The sequence below is a fragment of the Rattus norvegicus genome, chromosome 1, assembly GCF_021556685.1.
Source record: "Rattus norvegicus strain SHRSP/BbbUtx chromosome 1, alternate assembly SHRSP_T2T, whole genome shotgun sequence".
Lineage (NCBI taxonomy): Eukaryota > Metazoa > Chordata > Mammalia > Rodentia > Muridae > Rattus > Rattus norvegicus.
In genome coordinates, this window is record NC_141534.1 from 66,914,784 (window position 1) to 66,934,864 (window position 20,081).

The following is a 20,081-nucleotide window of genomic DNA, read 5'->3' on the forward strand; positions in this document are numbered from 1 at the left end:
TCCTCGGGGGCTGTCTGGGGATGGTGGAGTTAAGAACATGGCAAATAGAAAAGAGGAAAGGGAGAGCTAAATATTAGGAGATGAGGAAGGGCTGAATGCAGGTAACGAACAAGAGTTGTAGACGAGGTGTGAGTGTGGTGGGAAGCACATAAAAATAAACTCGCTACTGAAAGTCCGTGTCGAGCCAGTGTGAACTTCTGCACCCCCTTCTGAAATCTGTTCTGACCAGATAGAAGTTTGCTGACTGGTATTGCTTTGGGGTCAGGATATTTTCAGCATACACTTTTTTTTTAAACTTGCAATATTTTTATAATAGTTTTTTTTTTGTTTTTGTTTTTTTTTAAGAAATGAAGGTTGTGCATTCAGTTAAGGAGCTGACCTAGACTCTCCTTAGAAAGCAAGGTAGCTTGCTAGTGTGGTAGCTTATGCCTATAATCCTAATGCCTAGGGGGCAGAGACAAAAGGATGATTGTGAATTTGAAGTCAGTCTGGCTAAAGGGTGATCCGAATTTCTCCATTTTTTGCTCAAGAAAAAAGGAGAAATACAAAAGAAAACAAGATGCGTTTTGCAGACAACAACATAAAAGGACCACGTTGGCTGTTAGTTGGTACTTCCCAACAGCCTTTTCTGGGAATGACACCAGAGACCACTTAGACCAGGAACCATGCACACCAGACTCTGCTGGTCTCCGCAGAGGAGTTAAGGCTCCACAATTCACCATCTCTGAAAATTTCCCAGAAGCCCTTGACAGCACGAGGCACACACCTGGGCATGTTTCCAGCTTACACCTGCTGAGAGAAGCCACACGGTAAGCCGTTTGAACAATGTCCAGCAGGGAAGCAGCAGAGAAACCCAAGAGGTAGAGTTTCAAGCGGTCCATGGAGGATGCTCAGGACAAGCCATTGCCCTTCAGAGGTCATAAGCCTTGGAGCCAGCATGACAGAGTCTCATCCCTCTGCTTCCATTGAACCTGGTCCAGGTCTCAGTGTACCTGGTTGCTGAGCCGCGTGAAGCTCTCTCTTCTTCGGCTTTCTGGCTTAGGTTATCGAGCCCGTAGTTGGTTTCTACACATTGATTGCAGGCAGAAACCAAGGGATCAGTGTGGGTCATAGCATCCTATCTAGCAAGATTTCAGGCTCGAATAAATAATATCTGGCCTCGACTTTTGAACTTCAAATCCTCATGCTCAAGGCTAGGGAGATAGATAATTTGAGAATCAGAGTATGACGCGTATTACACACACACACACACACACACACACACACACACACACACACACACACACACATACACGTGCACACATACACATACAAACTGAGAATAAGTAAATAACAGAAAGCCTCCTGGTCATGATCAGGAGGTGACACCTCAATCACCAGGACCACTCTCCAAGCCTCCTGGTGAGATTCATGCAGGCCACTGAGGCCCCACTCTGAGCTCTGCCAGCACATTTCCTGTTCATCCAGAGCTCTCCACAGAGGCCTGTCTCCATTCAGTGATGTCTGTTACTTCTGAGCCTTCCAGAAGTGTGTGAAGAGACCTGCAGTCACCCTGTTGCAGAGGATACCTAGACTAAATCTCGGTAGACTCAGGTCAAGTAAAGCTGGATCCTACTCCCACAAGAGTGGCTGCTATTACTGACCAATGACGGGTAGTTCCTGCAAGCTCTCTTATTCTCAGCGTCCTCATCTGAATGTGACTCTCTCCACCCTCACATGCACATAACTGGGATGGCTGTCAGTGGCTGTCACTGTCATCAATGCTAATGTCCGACCACTAGAGCTGTGAGCAGTTGATATACTAAGGCAGACATGAGAGCTCACTCACCTCAGGCTGCTGGAAGGCAACTGTCCTTCCCTAAGACTTGACCTCCACACTCACCAGACACAAGTGAAAAGACCTTTTGTGGCCCCCCGTGACCCGGTGACACTAGGGCAACACGTGTCCCTGGCATTCTGCAGTATAAACATCCAGGCTTGAGCTCCTCCCTGCATACCACCCACATATCCCTTAGCTTGCAGACTGGCCTGCACCACTCCTGCTACGCCATTTAGATCAGGACCTTTGGCTGAACACTGCCTCGGGCTTCTTTTGGGTAGGGTAGAAACCAGGCATTAGACTGCAGCTCTGTGAGCCTACATGTGTAGTGAGGAGCTTGCTGAGGTCACACGTGGGACAGGCTACTGAACTTCAGCCTAAGTGCTGTGGCGTCGACCTTGTGTTCTAAGAATGTCACAGTTACAGTCATTCAGGGGAAGCAAAGGCTCAAAGAAAACAAAACAACAAAACAGACAAAGACAGTCTGAGCCTGTGACACATAGCTTGGCGGGAAGGGGAGCTTAGGTGTTTATTTTATCTCAGGACGCATCAAAATGCCTTCCTCTCACCTATACATAGGGGGCAAAATCCTAGTCTTTAGACCGGATAGTTGTTGAAAGAGAGAGCAAGCGCATGAGTCTTTCTCTTAGCCTGAGAAGTAAAACCTGTACTTCACAAGTCCCTGCCCAGCCACCCCATGACTCTCTCCTTTATGCCCACACTGGGCAGGATCTGCATCGCAGCTGGGATTCGTGTAGCCGGTAGGTATGAGAAAGAAGAGCTCTCTTTCTTAACCATCGATACCTGCAGCACAAGAACCCCAGAAGGAGACATTGGGGATGAGCTCTAGAAGAGGTTGTACCTACCTTCTGTGGTGACATTTAGCAGGTTGTCAAGAACACATCAGGGAAGCACCTATGTGGACCATTACCTCATTTCCCTATGAAGAGATGTGGGAGCTGTGGACAGAGCACCAGACCAGCCGTTTCCATGGCAGCCCGAGGCCTGGGGAGGACTGACAAAGACAGCATTGATGAAGGAGGCAGCTTCGGGAGGGAAGGCCAGAAAGCTCCTTCCAAAGGCAGCCAAGCCCTAAGTTACAGCTTTGCTCTGATCCAGGGCAGCCCCAGGCCTGAGACCATAGCTCTAAATGCTGAGGCCACCAAGGCACCAGGGCCCTATGCCATGCATTGGAACCATGGCCCTGTGCCATCCACTGGCCCAGGTCTTTTGTTTGTATCACCTGCTCTTCTCAGCTGGCTGTACACAGAGGTCTCTTTAGCTCCACACGGGTAGTGTGGCTTAAAGAAGAGGGCAAATTAGGGAGCCAAGAAGCTCATGCATGACCTGACACACAGGCTGTCCTCACTCCCAGAGAGGCCCTGGAACCAGACGTCAATACACGGCAACAACACAAGAGCTGAACAGCTTACAGCATCCTCAGGATCCAGACCCTTGCCAGCTACTGAGATCAACAGGGTTCCACAGTCATGGGATCTCACAGGCTTGGAGTTCCCATAGTCCTGGGGCCCTTTGTCTTGGGGTTCCCACAGTCCTGGATTTTTATAATCCTGGAGTTCCATAGTCCAGGAGTCTGGCAGCCCTGAAGTCCAATAGTCCTTGGGATCTTCAGTGTCGATCTCTTATTCAAAATCTGTCCATTGGGCCATGATGGCCCTTACCTCTGAGTGGCCCTCCCCACATCAGTTTACTCTCAGTGTCCCTGACATGAGCAGATTCTTTGGATGTCACTAGTATCACATCCTCTCCAGATATGGCATGCTAACCACAGGACCAATTCTGCCAGGGCATGGGCTACTCTCTTCTGGAATACTATCACCAAACTGAAGGCTACTCCCCTCAGCGCAGGACGCCAGATCCATGGCTGGCATTTCTGTCAGGTTCGAATGACCTACATCCACCAGCTTTCTTACTGGTTCAGGATTCACCCTGTTAAGGGAACAAAGGAGGTGAATGCCCTGTGTTTAGAGGCTCTCTGTCTACCTAGCTACATGGGCACTTGGAAGAAGCAAGACTCCTGGTCTCAGGAGCAACCTGGTGAGCTGGGAAGAATTGAGGGGCTGTGGGATACTCTGTATGATATAGAATTCACAGTTCTCACTGACTTTCCTGCCTTGTTGGTCAAAAGCCATCTTGAGACATCCAGAGTGACCATCATCAGAGCAATCCACACCCTTCTAGTTGATGAGTGGCATGCTCAAAGTTGGATTACTCACAGGCTGTGGGATGCAAGGCAAATAGGACATTATACAGGGCCTGGGCGAGCTGATCTGAGGATGCTGTGCTGGTCCAGTTTTGTCTAGAGTCAGCCCTTACCCTATGCAAGGTGAGCACATCTTGCCTGCATACATCGTCTTTCTTTTCCTCAGTCAAAGTAAATGAATAAATACCTGTATGGCCCTCTCTACTCCTTCACAGCCCAGACTGATTGGGACCCCCTTCCTGGCTCTGTAGGAGAGGGAAGCCAACAAGATGAGATCTGGCAGTTGAGACCAACTCCCAACGGCACCTTTTCAAATGGAGAAAAGTTGGTTGACCAATAGATACTTCCTTTGTGACAGAGCTGTCTGCTACTACCTTTTCCAGAGAGGGTGTGTATGTCAAGCTCCTGCCCACATGGACTCTGAGGGCAAAATGGCAATTTCTCAGGTTAGCCTAGGTCGGAAGGGCACTGTGCTCAAGGTCATAGAAACTATGCTGAGCTCAGCTAATTTGCCAGTGGGAGCTACAAACCCAGAGAGAGCCAAGCCACGGTCTACCAATGGCTTCTATCCTTCTACCTGAGTAGAGAACCAAGAAGCCATCCAGGCTACACAGCAGAAGCAGAGTGTGAGAGTGTCCCGTAGCACTGGCTTAGCTGGGGTTGTAGCAAAGAAGCTGGGCCTGTGAGGAGATTAGACCAGGGACAGGCACCCCCTGTATTCCTAAAGAATCAGCCCGTTATGTGGAACCTCCTAACGAGTCTCTCCAGAGCCTCTCCATACTTCCTAAACTCCTGGCAGCAGCAGCCTCTCATAGCCCCTGAGGAGCTCTGCACCACGAGCACAAACTGAATTCTGTGGGTGGACTGCTGGTGGACAGAGGTCTCCTACAGAGCCTGGAAAAATGCCCTCCTTTGGAGTAGCATGCTGAAGTGCATTGAGTTTTATTTATGTTGTGGCATTAAAAACAGATGAGACATCAATTGATCCATTGAGGGTTCCTTTGGGGGTTACAGACAAAGTAATCTGGAAAAAAAAACTTTTCAATGCTTTTTAATTAAAGCTCCAGATGGTGGTAAAAGATGTGTTAAAGGGATTCTGTATAAATCAAAAGAAATAACAACAAAAAAACAAAACAACAACAACCACAAAAGAAACGCAAGGACAAATGTGAGTCAAGACTCATTTACCCAGCTGGCTCTAAGGCAAAGAGCGTGGGCTGTGCAGCCAGCAGCCCAGACGCATGCCCCGCGTCTGGCTGCATCTTGCCGTGATGTGGGAAGCTTCGCGAGCATCTGCCTTCTTTGCAAAACAGGAGCCACATCTTTTTACAAGGGTATTAGTACATTCAAGAGAGAACGCCTATCTTAAAAAGAAAACTTTTTAGACACCACCAGGCTGGAAAATGTGTAAGACCGTGGCGTGGAATATGTGTTCAATAAATGTTACTGGTTTCCGCGATTCTACGGCAAGTGCGTGCTCTTTTAAACATTACAGAATGCCTGTCTCATAAAAATAAATACATAAATACAGGATTCAGCAGAACTGTAGATTACAAAACCAACACACAAACATGAGCGATTTCTATGCGGTAGACAAGGAAACCCCCAAAAGGAGTTTAAAACATTTATGTTCAACAGAATTCAAATGGAATAAGGTACCTAAAGAAGACTTATCAGAACAATTGAAAGACTTGGGCTTGAAAACTATAAAAATGTTCCTTAAAGAAACAGGAGAAGGTACAAATGACAGACCCTCGGTGCTCATAAATCACGATACTCAGTGCTGTATGCCCACACTGCCTGAAGCGGTCCTGGTTCCTTATCGAAACCCTGGCAACATTTGTATTTAAAACTATGCTAATCAGAATCAGAAATGTAGTTCTGTAGAGTCGATCAAACAAAGACAGAGATAAACCTTGCTTGTATGACCAAATGATTTCCATAAGGGCACAAGGACGGACTGCTCAGTGGAAGAATGGGTGGTCTTTTCAACCAATGGGGAGGAACGGGTAGTCTCTTCAACCAATGGGGACAGGGAGGTGGATACGCACGCGCGAAAAGCGGATACAGCCGCGCTGAAGCAATGCAGGCAAGTAAGTCAATGGATCACAGACCTTCATCAATGATCCAAAGTTTGTACAGTACAAGGAATAATTTCTCACAAAATAATTTAAATGTCCTCTCACAAGGGAGAACAGTCGGGTCTTGATAGCAAGAGTTTCCTACACCTGACAACAAAGCACAGAGCAGAGTTGAAAATGGATGAAGGGAGCAGATGAGGTGCAAAATCTCTGTGCATCTAAGGCAAAGTCAACGGAGCACGAGAAAGCGCCTGAAAGCCGTGTGGCTGACCAGCAGTTATGTTTAAACAAACAAACAAACAAAAGCAAAACAAATAAACAAACAAAACTCTTGCCACTTGACAAGGAAAAACGAATAGCTCGAACAAGGCATTCAGTAGCCCAGGTGGGTTCAGTCAGTGAGAGTCACCCGCTATTCCCATGCCTGAGTCAAGGCTAAACATTTCACAGCGGAAACCTCACTGCGTGTCATCGATGGGCCTAGTGTTTGTGAGCTGCTACTTCTGCCCCTGAAGCATTCTGCATTTAAGAAGGTGAAGAGACAGGTGTGGATTCATAAATGGAGTGGCCAGGTGCTCCTGACACCCATGTCTGCAGATACTGTGGACTGTGAACCTGTTGTCTGGTTAGCCGCTGTTCTTCCCTCTGTGTGCTGGGTGATTCAGCTGTGACAGGTAAACAGACGTCTTGAAGTGACTCCTACAAATGCTACCTCTGGATCCAGCGCAGACGCATAGGGGCCAGGCTTCTTCAGACCTACCTTCCTCCTTGTACTCAAGATCTGCCCTGCTACAGTTACAGCATAGACCCGGACTCTGAAACGTTCAGTCATCTCCAGACTCTGAGTTTAGAAACACCATCCCTGCTTTATGGACCAAGGATACGTCTCAGAGGGAGAGACTATGACGGGGCAGAGAAAGTTACCTTTGCTTTATGTCTAGACCCTGAGCAGGTGAATGCAGGAAACCTACAAACTTGAGCACTCCATGTTGCAGGAAAGCAGACACAGTTGTGTTTTCTACAAACTCTGCTTGTCCCTTACAGCATCATGAGAATCATAGAGCCCAGCTAGCCCTTAGCCGGGGCCGGGCCTGACTTCTTTTGACCCCTGTAGGGGAGATATTCTCTCTCTCTCTCTCTCTCTCTCTCTCTCTCTCTCTCTCTCTCTGTGTGTGTGTGTGTGTGTGTGTGTGTGTGTGTGTGTGTGTGTGTGTGTGTGTTCCTCACTTCCTACCTCTCTCCTCCTGGAAATAGGGTCTCACTATGTCCTAGAATTCACTAGGTAGACCAGATTGGCCTCAAACTCACAAAGATTCCCCTGCCTCAGCTTCCTGAGTCATGGGATTAGAGGTGTGCACCACCACACCCAGCCCAAGAGGCATTTTCTTCAGACTGCATCTCTCTCACTGCCTGAACAACCCACAATGCAGCTGGTCACTTGTCTGTCTGAAAGTGAGGTATGGCCCAAATCAGATTCTCTGGGAACCTTCTGTGATGCACAAGATGGCCAGGAAAGAGCGCTGCTTGAATTTGGGTGTCTTGTCCATCAGAGGCTACATTCCCATATGGGTGAACTAAGGAGAAATCAGTTTGCCTCGCCTCTATAAAGACTTTATAAATCAAATGCCCTTTTAGAGCTTATTTCTTTCAGCAGATTTTACTGCTGATGTGGGGATTCAGCAATGACTGAGGTGGAGTATTTCCTTCCCTGGGCCAAGACAGATACAGAACAGGGTGGTCACAGCTGCAGGCCACCAGCCTTGAGTGCCATGACCACAGATAAGGCTGAAACCGTTACCTTGAATAGACACGCAGTCAAGGGATTTGAGTGGCAGGAGCCACTTAGTGTCCTGGAAAAACAGCTGTGTCTGGCATGGACCCCTAGGAGTGGGCCGAGGTGCTCTCAGCTTGCCTCCTGTGTGGCTGTCTCTGTCCGGAGTGGACGAACTCTTCCCATCTGCAGAAGTCACCAGCTGTGCAGCCTCCACAGAGTTAATTGGTGACAGACGAACTCAGACATTGTGACTTTTCAAAGTGTTTTAACTGGAAACCCAAAATGAATTTGGAAAAAGAAACTTAAGCTAAGAGAAGTCCCAGAAGCTCGTTGGTTGGTGGAAGCTGTTGTTTGGAGCAGCCAGGGCCGGCCGAGTGGGCTGAGGGCTGAGCTGCCTTCTGTGTTTAGGTTCTGTGGCTCACAGTGTGGCCTCATAGGCACCCGAGGGAAAGGCAGAGAGCACCCCTGTGTCACCTCTGGTGCCTGCTGCTTTTGATTGTTCTGTTTGACATTACAATTTGTGTATTTTCTAAAAATCTTACTGTGTGTTTTAAAATTATTTTCGAATGTGTTCAAAGAATAAGCATAGACCTTTAATTTTTTTAGGTTAGACCTGTGTGTGTGTGTGTGTGTGTGTGTGTGCATGCTAAGAATTTAGCAGGCATCCAGCCGTTTTCCTCTACATGCCTACCTAAAATTCTTTAATTTCCTTAACAGGGTAAGGTCAAGCCTGATTCTAGAGTTGTTTTCTTTTAGTTTTTGTGTTCTACCTACAGCTTATAAAAAACAAAACAGAAAAAAAAAAGCCATTCTTGTTCTGAAGAGGTCAAGAGGGCTTGGATGTTTACAGACCCCTGCAAAACGGCCTAGAAGAGAGCAGTTCTGTGTCCTTACGTTAAAAGTACTTGGAATCACTGTAGTGGCTTGGACATCCTTGCCCCTTCGATTTACAGCCTAAGACACAGGAAACAAAGGACCAGTCTCCTTTTGGGATGTCTCAGTAACACAGCAGAACATCTCCCAGCTTCACTCTCATGGGAATTTTGATCGTCCACCATCACTCCCTGAGAATATTTGGAGTTGACAAGATCTTCACTTGCAGAGCAAGTGGACATTAGCCTGTTCCTTACCCTCTCCCTGCCTCAGCACAGATCATGACACAGCTCTGGCCCAGACGTTGATGTCTGACCAGCCACCTCCTTCAAGACATTCGTTCCTGGGGTGATAAAGGCCTGGACAAGGGGCAGACAGCATGAGGAAATAGAATGAAGGGTTGAGTGCTGATATTGGCTAATCCAAGGCCCTGACTTCCTCTATTCTCCTCAGGCCAAATTCAGGGAAAGAAGCCACACCTACAGCAATGGTAGTCACGGTGCTTCACGGTTACAAAAGAAGAAAGACTCCATACCCACTGCTAGTCCTGTGTTAAATCTGGGGCCTTAGCCTGGATCCAGGAAATGGGAACATTGGCCTCTTTGTAGCCTGCTAGACTTGGCCTACGATGTAGAAGGCCCCACCACAACCACTGTTGTCTGGACAGGTCCATCAACCCTGACTTTTCTATTAATGGCTTCCAGGCTGATGACCCATAAGACTGTTTACCAGAGGCCTTCGTCTATAGGGCTCACTGTTTCCCTGTCTCCAAGGTCACCATATATTGTAGCAGCTCCTATGTTCACCTCCCCTAATAATCTGACACTGCTCTGTCCCAGTGAGACTTGCTAATCTCCACAAGGCCTTTTGACAGAAATGGCTGCAAATTGATCCTGCTTTATGCACACTACAAGATGCACCCAGAACTTGAAGCAAGCCTCAGAAGTTCATCAGTAGCCGGCTCACCTCTCTGTCATAGCTTGTCTAAGATTGAGGTTGTCAGGGCTGGGAGGGGTGAGAAAGTCTCCAGACAGACCCGTAGACTGTTTCATGGGATGGATTTCCATACGGACAAGACTCTTGTTCAGGGGTCACCACAAAGCAGCATGAACATGAAGGTCAAAGGTCAGAGATCACCCCACACCACCCCAGGCTCTGTATGTCCTTGAGAATGGGAAATGTGACCTTTCCTGCTCATTCTAATTTTTACCTCAGTGAGATCTGGCTGGGAAGAGGTCACGGATCACCTGACTTCCCTCAGGCTTGTGCAGGTGGAACCTGCTTGATCCTCTGACCACATAAGTTCAGAAGTCCTAACCCAGCCTAAGGCTTGTATCTCAGTTTAGTTCAGGCCCTGCGAATCACGTGGATTTTCCCATTACTGCTTCTGTGTGGAGGGAAAAAAAAAATCCATTGGCTGCCACTGTGGTACAGTGCGAGGCCAGGAACGCTGAAAATATCCAAGGTCTAGAGCAGGCACCACAAGTAGCCCAGAGCTCAGAGAGAAGCCAAAGCAAGCTAGTAGTGAATCGTTGCGCATGTTGCTGTGACCAGGTGGCCACAGAAACCTCTGTGAGCAGGGAGATGAGCCAGCTTTGTCCCACGGAGTTCCCAGCAGAAGCAAAGGCTGCAATTTTGCCAAAGTCGGGGAGTGGGGGTGGGAGTGTCTCATTGTTACCCCAAGCATCTTAGCCTCTCTGCACAAGACTGCACATTACAAAACGACGTTGAAACTCTGCAGAGATTGGTGTGACTCAAGCGCACAGTAAGGCTAGAAACCGCAGTGTTGGCGGGGAGGCAGCAGCCCTGCAGACACAGGCCATGCATGGGTGAGGGTTGCCAGCAAGGAGCCACCATGTTTGGGGCCCTCGGCTACGATATTTTAAAACGGATTTCAGAGTATGCTGAGCAGATGGTCACAGCAGACTGCTGTGCCAGGTGTGTTAATGAGGCAAGTCAGTAGCATTCCTGGAGTTACCAAGGATACTCAGTTAAAGCCGGGCAGGAGCCTCAGGTGAAAACCTGGAAGCGGTGGCCTCACATTTGCATGACAAAAGGCCAAGACCTGGGGCTGTGCCAGGCTCCGCCTCCCTCTGCCGGACACGTGACGCCCTTGTTTGTTTTGTTTTTTCTCTTTTTGTTTCTCTCGCGGAGCGTCTTGGAGACCCGCTCTCTGCTTGTAACTAAGCAGCAGGCGTTTATGCTCTAAATAGACGGTGTTTGTCATTTTTCACCCCAGTTACCCTAGAAATCTCTCAAATGACTTCTTTATATAAGCAGCCGTGCCGTCTAACTGCATCAGCACCACCCACTGGCCCTGTCCTCAGGGGATAATGAGACAGGATTGGCCAGCTTCCCTTGTTGCTGTTTCTTAAGCCCCCGTTGCACAGCAGAGCGGTCCTCTCTTTTCCCGTGTGTGTGTGTGTGTGTGTGTGTGTGTGTGTGTGTGTGTGTGTGTGTGTGTGTGTGTGTGTGTGTGTGTGTGTGTGTGTGTGTGTGTGTTGTTGCTGTTTCTTAAGCCCCCGTTGCACAGCGGTCCTCTCTTTTCCCGTGTGTGTGTGTGTGTGTGTGTGTGTGTGTGTGTGTGTGTGTGTGTGTGTTGTTGCTGTTTCTTAAGCCCCCGTTGCACAGCAGAGCGGTCCTCTCTTTTCCCGTGTGTGTGTGTGTGTGTGTGTGTGTGTGTGTGTGTGTGTGTGTGTGTGTGTCCCCGCGCGCGCACAGCATAAGAAAATGCTACCATATACCCACAGGGGGATTCCGGGGAACAGGGTGGAGGCGGGGGTGACCCACCAGGAGAATCAGAAATGGAGTGAACCGTGTTTGCAACTTGTCAGGGGTCATGGTCCTAGAAACGCTTTTTGAGTGAGCTAATTCAGGACTTTTGGTCCCCTGCAAGCGAGGCACACACATCTTCCTGCACCCTGCCACCAGGGATCCTGGAATATCACAGCTCAGCAGGCAGTCATTTCTTAGAAATACGTGTCCCCAAGTGCATGTCCCTCATGCCTGCCAACTTGTTCACTGTGGCTCAGGTTGCCGGGGACGGTGTGATGAGGGGAACCCCTTGCAGCAAGCCCAATGCCATTAGCACTGAAGTGTTTGGACAGTTAAGTGTGTGTCCCTAGTAACTCCTTAGTTAAAACCAACCCTGTGTTTCAGTCATGAAACGTAGCTGAGAGACCACGAGCCATCCATCAAAAGGAAGGACATGGTTTTTCTACTGCCTTGACTTCCGGGCTAGGGAGCTACCACCACTGTGAACTGAATTCCTGAAAAAGCCATATCTTTGTTTGGGATTCTGTGGGCTGTTAAGGACTTCATGATTGGGCAGAGTTAGAATGTTGCTGATCCAGAGCCAGAATTACCTTGGACTATCTTTAGTTCCTTTAATGGCCATTTACCTACCTCTGTATCTGACCTAAAACTACACCATCAGAAAAAAAAAAAGATCTTGGAATGTATTAACCTAGAAAACTATTAACTTCCATCAACACAGAGCTAAACATGTACTCAGAGAGCATCTGAAACTATAGCAGAGATTTCCTAGTGTCCTACCTATCTCTCTGTATTAGAAGGTGAAGCAGTATGTGGCTTTCTATTCTGTGACTAACAAAAACATGTGTGGTTCTTCCGTATGTCACTTAGGGCAACCCGAATTAGTGTTTTCAAGCCACAGCCATTCACGTTTGTCTCAGAATAAATCATTCCTTTGCAATGTTTGAGTGTTTTGCATCAATAACCCCCAACCCTTGGTCAAGGAGCGGCCTTTCCCCCAATGACTTTTTCAGAGGAGATTTAAAGAAACATCTGCTCCCCGGGGGTGGGGGGATAGGGACTGGGGTTGGGGGACTGACAGGTCAATAAAATAGCTGCACAGTCTGTGGACCAGTGAGCTTACTGGGGTTAGTGGAGGAATGAGGATGACTCAAAGGCAGCTTCACTGTGGGGAAATCCCCTGGACTGCTTAAGGACATCATCGCCACGTCCCTTCCAGTTAGCTGTTTGCTAACTTGCTTCCTTCCTTAGGGAAGGAAGAGCCTTCTTGAGGATCTCCTGAGCCTCTAGAGAGCTCCACCCCTCAACCAGGGAGCTTTCGTAGGCAAGATCATAGCCATATCACGTTGTCAGTGATTACAGCTCTGACTCTAGAGGATAAAGGCCATGCCCAGTCCAAAGGAAGCAGCTACCACACATCCCCGAAGGGAAAAGCTTAGCTCAGACAGAACCGAATAACAACATAAATGTGCCAGCCAGGTCAGTTTGCAAGTTGCCAAGTAATCGGACTTCTTTTCATGGTCATTGGTGATCAACGTTCTTTCATTCTAGCCGTAATTGCTAATATTAACTGTCAGATCATGTGTTATACTTCACAGAATAATATACAAAGATGCAGGCTACAAAGTGGCCAGGAAAAGGTTAATGAGGATGTAGAATTCAGAGAGGAAGAAAGCTGATAAAAGTTGCAAGGGAAATTCTGCCTACTACCAGATAAGATACCTTATAAAGGGGTTCTATTTAGAAAGCAGAGGGGAAGATAAATATAAAACTAAGAGGAAGGATGGTAAAATAACAGTGAAGATGTCAGGGGAAGTCATAAGGAATCATGCTATTGGCTATCTACCAATGACGCCTATAATACACATTAGGCAGTGTATAAATAAGCATGTATGTGTAGAGTAAATGAAATTTTCCCTTCTGTGCTGAGAAGCCCCCCTCCAAAAGCCAAAACCTAACTAACTGTGATGGTTTGAATGAATGGTACTGTGGGCGTGGGCATTTAGACCCTCCCTCCTAGCTGCCTGGAAGCCAGTCTTCTCCTGTTTGCCTTCAGAACAATAGGTTGAACTCTCAAATCCTCCTGGACCGTGCCTGCCTGGGTGCTGCCATGCTCCTGTCTTTCAGGTTCAGCCATTATCACCCAGGCGGCTAGGCTGATGGTGTTAATGCCCATGCCCACAGTGACAAGCTTGCTCCCACAAGGTCACACCCACTCCAACAAGGCCACACCTCCAAATAGTGCCTCTCCCTGGGACAGGCATACTCAAACCACCACAGTGGTTAGGAACGTGCCGGTTCGGTAATGTAGTGGATGTAAGTTTTCTTCCATGAGTCATGACTTCATTAGCCCTTGACTAACTACATTCTAAACATTTGTCTTTATACCCTCAGGTAAGTATAGTCCTCCTCACTCTTCATCAAGTAAATTCCTCTTTGCAACAGAGGGAGACTACTGCAGAAAACTAGAAACAGTCAAAATGCAGAGTTGTGGAGCCCAGTCCCAATAGACAGATCAATACAATGTCTGCACCTAAGGCTCAGAGATCATTGCTGAAGAGGGGGTGGAAAGATTGTAAGACCCAGAGGGAGCTTGCTCTGAAGGTATGGTTTCTAGGAATGGCAGAAGTTCACCCATGTAATGGCTTAAGTGTGAGCTGAACATCAACAGCCGGCATGCTAATGTGGAGGGTGGAGCCTAGGAGGCCTTAACCCAACACAAACAACTGCAGACGACTAAGGAGTGGGAGAAATAGACTACCCCAGGAACAAGCACACCGACTGGTTATCCAGCACCAAGTGGTCATCCCAGAATATATAAAGAAACGCTATACAGTTTGAGTGGGTTAGATTTGTGTACTAGGAGTATACATATATATATGAATACTTATTACACATACCCATTTACATTATATTACAACATATATTAGCAGTATAAACAGTGTGTGTGTGTGTGTGTGTGTGTGTGTGTGTGTGTGTGTGTGTGTGTGTAACAACAACTAAAGAAAAAAAGAGGCCATGATTTCAAAAAAAGCAAGAGATGGTACTTGGGAGGATTTGAAGGAGAGGAAAGGGGAATGATATAATTATAATTACAAAACATAAAACACATATTTATTATCCTTTTAAAAGAAGGCTTATGAGCCCCGAGGGCAGAGCTGTATAAACACAGAGACACGAAATGCAGGTCCAGGCGCCCGCCAGGCTGCCCAGCATCACTCTGGATTGCGCTGAGGACATTGGCAGAAGAAAGTACTGGATTCTGGGGACAGAAGCAGGAGTGAACAGCTGACGGGTGAGAATGGTTGCCACATGCCACACTGCAGTCCCAAAGTTCTTTCCTTGTCCCAAGTGAGAGCTTTCTATCTGGTATGATCGATACACTCCTGTGTCTCTGTTTCTGACTATGTTGTGATGTATTTCAAGCGTCATTTCTTAATAACATTCAGTTTGGGCCTCCTGTGTGCTGGCAGATGGTAACTACTTGTGTAAACAAGGTGTAAAGTCACTCTTTCTTGTCACACGTGTCTCAAAATAGAGTAACTCTTGTCGAGGTTGTTGCTTTATAAAATGGAGTCTGTCACAGGATATTTGGACCTGTTTCTAGTTAGGGTGTGGCTCAGCATCAGCGCACACCTTTAGTCCCTGTGGCCTGAATCCATCTTTAATCCCAAACAATGAAGGTAAAATTAGTTTGTACAAGGAGGCACCCATGTTTGAAAGTGATGTCTAATTGAATGGCAGACAAAGTGACAAATCGGAGAAGTATTTGACAGAATAGCATGTGCCCAACTCTCATGGGAAGAGAGAGGAAAGGGAAGCTAATTAAGGGAGAGACAGATAGGGCAAGAAGGAGAGCGTACAGTGCAGGAATACAGTAGAGCTCGTGGAGAACAGTGCAGTAGAGTTGAGAGGGAGAGTAGAGAAGCACAGAGGAGAAGGAGACAGTTTTACCAGGAGAGTTTCACCCAGACAGATTGAAGAGAGAATGAGCAGACACAGGTGAAGGCAGAATGAGAAGGAGCTAGAAGATTAAATAAGATTGCTAGAGTTAGTTTGAGGCCAAGCAGAGCAATGCACAGGCTGAGACAACAGCCAAACTGAATGAGTCAGCTGGGCGAGGAGTTTGAGCGAGAAACACTGAGTTGAACCAGCCAGCTAGAGTTCAGAAAGAGCAAGGCAGGGTGAGCTTATTCAGTAGCAAGTCTCTGGGCCTAGATTAGATTGTATGGAGGCTAGAGGCTTCCAGAGCTAGGCCTGGGTTAGCAGATGAAGGCAGTGAGCCTCCAAGATCACAATTACTACAGGAGTTATGCTAGGCAATGTCCACCGTGAAAGCTGCTATTCTACACAGCACAGCGGAATTCAGAGTCTGACTCATCTCAATTAGAACTAAGATTTATTGACTCAAATCTGCCTTAATGCTTTGAGTTCAGAGCACACCAAAAATATATTTATATTAAACTGGATCGATATAACACTTTCTTCTTCATGGTGATTTGGGGGGCACTCAAGTGAGTGCTCAGACACTCGGGGGTAGATATCCGGACTCCTGGACTTTTGCTTGTAATAGAAGCTGTTCAGTCTATGGTTGGGCTATGACCCAATGGTCCAGGAACTGTCTAGCTTTGTGCAAAGCCCCGAGTTCAATTCTGTACACTCCCAAGTAGATTAAGGCACAAGGTTTTCCATTAATTTTTCAAAAGGTAAATTATCCATTCAGCTTAGTGTGATGGTATGTTTCACTATCCCAGTACCTAAGAGGCTTAGGCAAAGAGAATCACAAGTTCAAGGCCAGCCCCGGCTACACAGTGAATTCAAGACAAGACTGACTGGTTGCCTTGTCTCAAAAAAAAAAAAAAAGTTACCTGTGAGCAAAAGTATTCGGATATCTAATATGTTTATTTTTTCTTATAATCCACATTCTTTGTCCCCAAAGATGTCTGAATACATTCTCCTAGAATACAAACCCAGGGGAGTTAGAACATCGTCAGTACTGTGCACCCACGTTCTTGGCTCCTGCCACAGTGTTTGGTGCCCAGCAATGAGAGAGGAAATGCCACTGGATGAGCAAGTTTGCCTGAGACACAGTACACACCCATGAACACATCACATGGATGCTTCACGCCTGGGTGCACATGTGCATAACACATGGACAGCCTGCTCTGTTACATGCCTCTGATGCTCATATTCCTGGGGTGGCATAGAGTAAAGGTGGACGGTTTTCCAACTGTGTGTTAAAAAGAAGCACTTAGTATGAGTTCATTCGTTTAGTGGAAGTATGGCTGGCCCAGTGTGACACCTGGCCCTTCCCCTCCTAACCAGGGGCTCAGGGCAGGTCTCAGCTGTGGTCCTGAGGTTGAGCACCCAGAATACTTGTTCATCACAGTGCTTTGCAGCCACAGTGCCCGCTCAGAAACTCTGGCCTTTCTGATTTAAAGGTGCAGATGAAAGCCATATTTTATCCTTGGCCAGCTCGAAGTGAAGCTGGGCTCCAGTCCAGCATGACAGAGTGTGGTGTCAAGCGGAGTTAGGACACTGGGGAGCAGAGACAAAGGGCAGTGCGGGGGTGTGGAGGAAGGTCATCCCATCATCTGAAAGGTCAGTCTCTCTGTGTCTTTTCTGACCTCCAGAAACCTCAGACACCCCTGTTGTGGGCTTTGGAATCTGGGCTTTTACTACCAGTCTCTCGCTGTTAACTCAAATCTGTTGGCTGGTCACCGTTCCAGTTCCGTTAAGTAAGAAGTCAAGGAGGGAGGGAGGAATGAAGAGGAGAAGGGAGCTGAAGCCTTGTCTGTCTCATGGCTCATCTTTATGTGCCAGGTCCTGAGGATGCCTCTGTGGGAAACAGCTCCTGTCTGCTCAAAGAAGAAACAGATGATAACTACTCGTGTAAGGTGTTATTAATCAAAACAGAAGCTGTAAGGCAGGCTATGGGAGGGTAGGGCCTTAAAGATGGCTCTGGTAATGTCTTGGGCTGAGTACTAACCCATTGCTTATCTTGGCCTGGAGGAATATCAGAGCAAAGGATACAAATTCTGGATCCACTCTGTGAAGTCCCACAGCCTTGCCCAGGAGGACACTTGGCAAGGCTGACTGCTGGGTCATTACTTCCATCCCTGTATGCTGTAAGGAGCTAGGGCTCTGAAGGACGCAGTGCATGCTGGGAAGCTCACAGTCAGGGAGAGAGGTTGGAGGTGCCAGAGTGGGATACTCTGCCTGCACAAGAGGCAGGGACTGGGGGAAATTGCTTCCTTCTACAAAAGAACTCTACAGGGGACAACCCTATCTGCTGGCTGCAAAGCAACACGGTGGCTGTGCCAGCTAGAAAGAAAAAGAGGCCAAGCAGCTTCTTCAGAGGGAAAGACGGTACCTGAGGAGAGCTCCGACTTGCACATTTCATGTCAGAACCAGCCTGAAAGTTCTCGTAGGCTCAAGATTGAATCCAAGTTTAGAAGGCACGTTTTCTCCAGGAAGATGGACCATAAAGCCATGGTGTGTACCTGGGAGATACCATGCCCTGGGCTCTGGACACCCACAATAGATATAGACTGGAAGCCATGGGGATTCCTGGCTCATCTGCATATTAAGGAGTTTGTGTTTTATCATCAGGTGGTGATAAATGTGAACAGAGGATGGTCACGTTAGAGGCCTGAAGGCCGGTGGTGAAGGTGGCAGTCAGTCACTGGGGAATGAAGACAGAGAGCAAAGATTGTGTCGAGGAGACTTTGTCTAGTTGGTTTCGATGACTTTACTATAAGAAGTATCTGCAGTAGAGAAAACATAGACGTAAGTATGGTTCCCTGGTTCTTTCTCACATACCTGTGCGTGAGGAAAAAAAATTCATTAAGACAGAAGGTGAGAGAGGCAGGGGGTCTGTATGTATGGTTAAAGAACCACCCCCTGCCCAGAGTTAGCACTGTGGGCAGGATCAAGAGTTGAGGTAGTCACTAAGGTCTGCCTGCCCTCACAGGTACACACCTAAAATCCTACATCACTAGGAACCAAACCAAGGATTTACCCCCTAAGGTTCTTCCTCAGCTTCCTCAATCTAAAGAAGCACCTGACTCTTCCAAGACCTAGGGTTTTTCTTATTGGTCTAAAAGTTATGTTTTTAAGTGGTTCAATATCAAGACTATCATAGTGCATGATTGGCTATGGTTAAAAGTAGACTTAATTTCATTGACTTAAGGTCTAGGGAGCCTTCATTTTTGGATAGCCTTGTTTGCTGTCCTGGTAACCAGTGCTGAATCTCAGGAAGCCATTCTTCATGTAAGTTTGGTGGATTACCCTAACTGAAGGCAGGGACAGCAATGATTCCTGTATGCTGCTATTCTTAGTGATTCTACACCAAGCTTGTAAGTGTTACAGCTCTGAAGGGAAGGCTCTCACTACAGAAGTGTCACAGCTCTGCTCTGGCTGCTGCAGAAGACGGTTTTCCCAATGTAGGTGTTATAGTTCTGTTCTAGCAGGGGATGGTTTCCCCGTTGGAAGTGTTACAGCTCTGCTCTGAGAGATATCCTGACAATCGAGAGCCAAGGACTACCACAAAGTCACACTGCACAATATACCTCATACGAGAAATTTATTGAGAAGGAAAAAAACCCAGGACGGTGGCTGCTTCTGCTCAGGCAAGAAGCAGGGGGAACTGAGCAAAGGCAGGGCTTATATAGGATTTCTTGGGGGGTGGGGGAGAGCATTCCAGGGTAGAGATTTCTAGGGTGAAGATTGGTGGGATTTCAATTCATGAGCATGGGCAAGCTCAGGGATTGGTGGATTTTCCTGTTCAGGGATTGGTGGGTTTTCTTTGCCCTTTATCCTACAAAACTTCTCCAAGATGTCCCCTCTGTAAGAGCCTTCTTCGACTCAGCACACTGTATGTAAGGAGAGAACGCAGGATGAACTCCACCACAGGAAAAGCTGATGTCTAGATCCCCCCCCCCCCCCCGAGCATTGGATGTCCATGGGGAATGGCACCAAGTTGCTGAGTCAGCACCGGGATTGTGATACTGTAGTGATGTCGTCATTGATGTCCAGAAGGATGAAGCTGGCTCATCCACTAACTACTGAAGGAAACAGAGCATCTGTCACATCTGCCACGGAGCTCTGATGACCTGTAACTGCACCAGCAAGCTGAGCTGACTTAGGAAAGGAGATATTCAAACCTTAATACTTGTGGAGAAAGACACGAGAAAGAACATGAATCCCACAGAGAACAGTTAAGTTCTGCTACCTCATTATGTATGGTGAAAAATTAATTCTCCCACTACAGGTGTTATGGAAAAGAATAGAGCCACTTCCCTGAGAGGTAAGGGGGTGGAATAGATTCCCTAACTACTTCTTGTTGCTGTGACAACAAAACACCATGCATCTCACAAGCAGTTTAGGGAGGGAAGATGTGTTTTGACTTACAGTTTGAGGGGCCACAGTCCATCACAGAAGCATGGCAGTAGGAGCTTGAGACAGATCACGTTATATCCGCAGTTAGGAAGCAGGGAGCAATGAATACTGACGCCTAGCTAGCTCTCATTTTTA